A 6,909-nucleotide genomic window follows, 5' to 3' on the forward strand; every position below is an offset into this window, starting at 1 on the left:
ACATCACTTCTGCCACTAGCACAGGCCAGGCACTGCAGTTTCCATCTCCTGCAGGCCATTGCTGCAGAGCACAGCAGCTCCTCTTGCTGAGTGCTTTTGCATCTTCCATCCCATTTGATGGTGATCACTCACTTCCTAATGTTCCTTCAGCTCCTGTCGCTTTGCTTTGCTTGGCATGCTCCTTGGCCTCTCTCCAGGAGGGGCTCTGAGCTCACTGTTCTCTGGGCCATATGGGCACACATCAGATCTTACCCACAGCTCATCACACCGCTCCCTTCCACAGGCATTTTCTTACTCATTGTTAGCAATTCTACTCCACTTGCTCTCCAGCTCTGATGGAAGCTCTGCAGGACTGGCAAGCAGCCCTCTCGCAGGTCCCTTCAGTGTGCAAGCAGCTCTGCCAGCATCGCTTTCCTTGCTCTCAGGCTTCTGTTAATGCTCAGTGGTGAGTCTCTAGCTGAGCACTAACAGCCCTGCTTTTGCATTCTCCTCTCTAATGGCCTCAAGGCGCCCCAGGGGAGGTGTAAATTGGAGATTAGGAAGAACTTTGCTGCAGGAGTGGTCAGGGATTGGCACAGGCTGCCCAGGGAGGTGGTGGAGTCCCCATGCCTGGAGGGGTTCAGGAAGCCTGCAGATGTGGTGCTTCAGGATTCAGCTGAGTGGTTATGGTTGGACTTCATGATCTTCAAGGTCTTTTCCAGCCGTAGTGACTCTGGGATCGCCAAGCTCCACATCAGCTGGGGGAGCATCACTTGCTCATTGCGAAGTTGATCCTCCAGTCCAGGCAGGACATGGAAGCCCTCCTGTGTCCCCATGCTCTGTGCTCATCAGCTGTGACAAGCAGAGGTGTGCTTTGGGGCCAGTGCCGTTCCTTTAGCCCACGTCCCTGTGTCACCTCACCTCCAGCTGATGCTCTGCCTCCTTCCTTGCCTCCTTCCGACCCCTGCTGCCCTCTCTGGTGCCCTGCAGGGCTCTCACCACCATCCCCACACTCATCCTCTGCCTCAGCGCCGGGGGCAGGACTCCTCCGCAGAGCACAGGGTCTGAGTGCAGCCTCTGCGATGGTCCTGAGCCTCTCCTTCAGCAGCCTTGCAATCCTGTTCAGCTCTCATCAGACCAACACCAACTGCAGGCCGTTTCCTGGTGCAGCTCCTGCCCAGGCCAGCCACATGACATCTCCCTTTAAACATCTCCTACACATTTGCATTGCTGAGAGGTTGTTTTCCAAGCTGTTGGAATGTGAACTGAAACTGAAATCAGACTCTGCTCTGTGCTGGCAGCAAAATGTCCTCCTGTAGCATTGCCTCTTCCTTGCTGTGTCCCTGCAGTGCTTTCTGTAAGCCTCCACAGCCCCCTTCAGAGCTCTTGGAGGTACATTTGCAGTGCTTAAAAAACAATTCCCAGGTGGCAGCTTCCCTCCTGCTCTCCTTAGGCAATACCCTGCTGGGAGGCAGGAGGGGCTGCAGCCTCTCCCAGCAGCCAGACCCAGGTCACTCTCTCACACCATGGGCTGGTAGCTGATTGAATGGCAGCTTGGCAAGGATGGCAGAGTGCTGGGCAGCACTCGCCTGGGCTGGGCTGGTTTAGGGTGCTGGATGGAGTGGAAGGGAAACTCATCTTGGAGCCGTGTCAAGGGAGACACTAAGCTGATGGAGCAGGGCCAGAGAAGAGCAACAAAGCTGGGGAAAGGCCTGGAGAAGAGGGGAGGAGCAGCTGAGGGAGCTGGGGGTGTTCAGTGTGGGGAAGAGGCTGAGGGCAGACCTCATTGCTCTCTACAGCTCCCTGAGAGGCTGCAGTGAGGTCGAGGTTGGTTTCTTCTCCCTACTCTCAGGTGGTAGAAGGAGAGGAAATGGCCTGAAATTGTGCCAGGGGAGGGCTGGGTTGGAGAGTCTGTGATCTAGGTAATGCCTGCCTCTGTTTGCTTGGGGGGGGAAAGTTTCCATCCCCAGCACTGGGTGACCAGGCTCCAGAGGAGCCTCTCTGTCTTGCTGCAGAGGAGAATCCTTTCTCTCACAAGTGTTTGGGACAATGAAGCTTAGGAAATGGAAATTGCTTTATCAAGCGCTGGGAAGTTAATCCTAGATTGAAAATGCCTTTGCAGATGTGCTCAGGGATGTCGTGTCACTAGCGGCAAGCCCAGCCCTGCCCTCTGGCTGGGGGACGGGAGACAAAGCCAATTACCTGCCTGCTGATGGTCTGATGGATGTTCCTATTGTGATGCACATTCTCCTGAGTGCTCCGGGGCCCTGACCGTCCCTGGAGGCAGCTGCCTGGCCGAGACCTGGAATGCAGCAGGTGGAAAAGGCAGCTGGAGAGCAAGGCAGCAGCAGCCCATGCAGCCCTGCGCTGTGCTGCAGCTGAAGGCAGCTGGGTGCAGGAGCATCAGGCACTGGCCTCTTGCACGGCAGAGATCTCAATCTCCCCTTTCCGTGAAGCAAGCCAGCCACAGAGATGTAACCTTGTGTCCAGCGTTTTCCATGAGGAGCAAACCCAAGGGGATGGATCCCAAGCCAAGAATTCTTTTCCCTGTGGAAAGAGTCAGATGTGACAGCTGCAGCACTGCCAAGGGCAGGCGTTCAGTGGCACAGCCCAAGGTCCTTGGCCTCCTCTCCAAGGGCTGGGCACTGGCATTAACATTTCAAGGGCTTCCTCTAATTTCATAGCCTCCCAGCACCAGCAGCGATCACCTAAGGAGCTGCTGTTGCCCAGCAGCTGCTAAGCTTCCTACCACAGGAAATTAAAGGGGGTGGCTGTGAGCCTGCCCCCACATCCCTCTTTCCCTGGGCTGGTGTGCAGATAGCAATCTTCAGCTTAGGACATGTTCAGTTCTTAAGCTGTTGTCCCTGGGCATTGTCTTCCACTCCAGCTGCATTGTGTCTGGCACAGAAGCCACAGCAGTGCTGCCAACTCTTGGGGGGTTATCACCACTCCTTTGGTGCTTACTGTTGGGTTTTTTCCACCTCTGGTCCCTGCAGTCAAATGGCCACAGAAGAATCTTTGCTTTCACTGGCAGGAGAGCTGCTGGAGCTGCCAGCTCCGTGGCAGGGGAGAGTGAGGGCACTGGAGCTGTGTGGTGTTTAAAACCTATCTTAAGGTCTCTCTTGATGGTGGCTTTGAGCCAGCACACAAATGCTGGGGGGATAGACCCTTGGGTAAACCTTGCAGCCTGGCTGCCCTGCCTCGGGCATCATCAGACTGCAGCAGGAGAGCCGAGGGACAGCTCCTGGCCACGGCCAAGCCTGAGGTGTCTGCAGCGCTGCCGCCGGTGCCCCGAGCGAGTGCAGTGGGACTTTATTCCCCTCTAGCGGCTGCTCTGCCGGCGGCTGGAAGATCTGGAGCAAGCTCTTGGGACGGGAGAACATGCCAAGAGTCACCACAGAGCCATTAAGGTTGGAAGAAAACTCTAAGATCATCAAGTCCAACCTTCTACCCAGCACCTCCATGACCACCAGACCGTGTTCTGAAGGGCCACATCTGCTCTTTTCTTGCCCACCTCCAGGGGTGGTAACTGCAGCACCTCCCTGGGCAGCCTGTCCCAGTGCCATCTTTAGGAGAGCTCTGCTCAGCAGCTGCAGCCTGCTCTGAGCTGGCTGCAAACAGATAGCCAGCAAAGGGCAGTGGAGGTTGTTTGCCCAAAGCCAGGCTGATGCTTGTGGGGCTGTGATCCTTCCCTGGGCAGGTCTGAAAAGCCACCACAGCAGATGGAGTGCAGGCAGGCATCAGCAGAGCCCTCCAGTGCTGCTGTTCCTCCTTCTGGCTGCTCATGGGGTGTGGGGTAAAAGGTAAAGTGGGGGTTTCAGTGCCATGAACTCAGCTGCTGCTGTTTCTGTTGACAGGATGCTGAGGGAGCAGCTCCATTTTTAGGGAACACTACATAGAGAGCGGGATGGCAGCTTTCTGGGTCAGGATCTGCTAGACCTCAATTATTTTAAGCAGCTGGAAGCACTGCAGTCCTCAGCCTGTGTCTGTGTGTGTGCTGCTGGAGAGAATTTTACAGCAGGGGTCTGTGAAGTTCCAAGGCTGTGCTTTAGCCATAAAGAATAATGCCTGGTGGTTTAAAAGCAGGGACCTGAGGCTTTTCTTCTCCTGAAGGTAACCTCAGTTGCGTTTCTTTCACTCCTGTAAGGGCTGCACTCACTCAGCTGTTGACTAACAGCTCTCCCATGTCCTCCTGAAGCAGATAATGACTTTGCACAGCACATCAAACTCAACAGGAGCTGACCGCAGTGATGGCAGAAGAATTCTCTGTTCTAAAGTCCTTATGTTAAAAGAAACACAACAGGAGAGCTTTACAAAGCATCCCCAGCTCTGGCTGAACACCGCCTCTTTTTCTGGGCCTGCTCCCTCTTCTGTTTCCCCTCTCCCCTGATCGTTTTCTGAAGGGTCCATTAGGGAATTGCTGAGGTTTTAAGCATCACTTAATGGGAGCTGGAAAGCCGTGTGAAGGTCTGCAATAAACTCCTGTGCTGCCACTGTGGGTTCCTCTTAGATTTTAACGTGTCTTTGGCACTCCAGATGCCCTCTCAAACCCCAGATCTCCCACAGAGCAGATGGATGGATTTGAGCCAGCAGGGAGAGCATTGTTGACTTGCCCCTGGGCAGTTGTGACCCCCAGAGCACCTCAGAGCCAGCCAAGCCATCAGCTCCTTTTTCTGCTCGGCAGCAGCAGCTCTGGCTGCTGCTAAACACCTTTGCTCATGAAGCCCAGGGGGTTTGAGCTCCAGCAGTGATGGATGGGTCCTGCAAGTGCCCAGGACTCGGGAAACTGGGTGCTGAGCATTGGATCTGCAGCAGTCTCCTTGCTGAAAAACGGGTGACAGGACTGGGATGGTGCAGGACATGAAGGGATTGCCTACCCTGGTGAAGTCCTTGGACTAAGTCAAGCCAGAAACAAGCTACCAAAACCCTCTGCTTCTGGGGGTGAGAAGAGTGGAGGGTGACAAAACCACCACCATGCGATGGTGAGCAGCACAGAGCTCAGGGGTCAGAGGTGTGCACAGGGTAAGAACTGAGCAGTGTGGGCACCAGGATCTTGGCTCTAAGTCTGTGCTTTTGGCCCTCTCCCCCTCCTGTTTTAATTTACAGTTTTCCCTGGCTGTGGTGCATGGAATGGGGACAGCCCTCCTCCTGTGAGGCCTGTGTGCAAATCTGTCCTTGCAGCTCAGCCCCAAGTGCTGGGGAGCTGAGCATGCTGCACACTGCTCTTGAAAGGAAACCAGCCACAACATGAAGCAAGGAGCAGAGCAAAGCCCCAGGGCCTGTCTTGTTACCTGGTTGGCATTTTGGTGGTCAGCTGCCCATACAAAAAAATGGCTGAGAGTAGTAACAGTTTCTGGAGGTCCCAATCAGGAATTTTAATCCAGGAGGTGCTTTGGTCTTCAAGTTCATCTGAAAAGATCTGTGTTAGCATCAATTCAAAAAGCTAACTTAAGATCTCATCACTAAAGGACTCGCCCTGGTTTCCCCCTAAGAGCTGAGTGGGCAGAAGGGGCATCCCCTGTTGGGGAAGATTTGCCTTTGGTCGCATTAGCGAAGGTCTGTAGCTCAGAGAGGAATGCAAAGACTTGGGAAGGAAAGGAGAGAAGCTGGGTAGAATGTGATTGGCTGGGTTAAAAGGTTGTTTTGTTACTTTGACCTGTTGTGTGCCCTAGTTACACGTATGCCAGTAGAAAACAGCCAGTTTAGATCTGACGCCTTTGCTTTCAGAAAGCCTGCAGAACCCTGCTGTGCAACGTGATAAAGGTCTTTGCTTACAGCCGCTCCTGAAAGCATTGCTCCGAGGTGAATCCCAACAGCTCCACTTCTACAGTCCCCAGCTCTCTGTGCTCGTCGGCCAGCGACAGGCATTGACTGAGGGCTCTCAGCCTGGCTCCTCTTAAACCCAGCAACACTGGCTTTGATTTCTTGGGAACCAAAGAGGCAAAGCTGCCAACAGTGAGGCGCCTTTTCCTACCCTGTCGTGTCACTGAGTCTCTGCAGGAGACACCTGCACTCCTCTCCCTTCTTTCAGCTGCTGGAGACCTTCAACTAGGACACGGCAAAACAAAGGTTTGGTAAAGAACACTGCCTGTGCTCAGATCTCCACCCCCAAAGTGCCTGATCCCCATCGCTGCTGACCTGCCAGGTGAGTGCTAGGGGAGCTGTAGGATTACGAGATGTGTCTGGTTACAAAGCTACTGCTGCGTTTGGCCTTGGAAGCTTTCCCAGGCACTGTAGGACTGCTGCTGTGTTTCCCTGGCCAACTGGAAAAGTCTGGGTGAGGACTCAGAGAGGGAAAGGAAGGTCGAAGGAAATCGGAAGCAAAAATGACCATGGGTACCAGAGAGATCCAGCATCCTTGGAGAGCCTTAAAAGCTGTCTGGCAGTGGTGCTGGGCAGCCAGCTGCTTGGACCCCCCCGACCCAACCCCAGAGTTTTTAACACAGAGAATTCAGGGCGTAGCTAACTGCATAATGTGCAACCAAGGAGAGTTGTGCTGTCTCTAAAGCCTCCTCTGATCGCTCTCTTTTCTGTCTGTGTTGCTGATGGGCTTCTTCCTTCGCTCCTCTGCGGTCTCCACAGCGCAGTGACAGTTCGCAGGTCCTGGTGCGGTGAGGTCCCAGCGGGTCAGGGAGTGCTGCTGCCCGGAGAAGTCAGGCTGTGCCGGGCTGCAGAAACATCTGCTCTCCTTTCTGGGTCACGGAAGTGAAGCCTGACTTCGCAGAGCGGCAGAGTTCTATCAGCCTGGGTTCTGGTGAGGTTTGTGGAACAAACCCCCTCCTCTGATGGGAGTCATTAGAGCCGCTACGGAGAACCTGCAGCACCGGCAATTAGCCCGGGGATGGTGTGATCCTCATTAGGCTGATTAAGCTCGCTGAGCACCACATTATTTAAGTGGCTCCAGGCAAAGCAGCCGTGCTCTGCTGGGGA

The sequence above is a fragment of the Melanerpes formicivorus genome, unplaced genomic scaffold, assembly GCF_026170545.1.
Source record: "Melanerpes formicivorus ecotype bairdi unplaced genomic scaffold, bMelFor1.0.p_v2 SCAF_65, whole genome shotgun sequence".
NCBI classification, from domain to species: domain Eukaryota; kingdom Metazoa; phylum Chordata; class Aves; order Piciformes; family Picidae; genus Melanerpes; species Melanerpes formicivorus.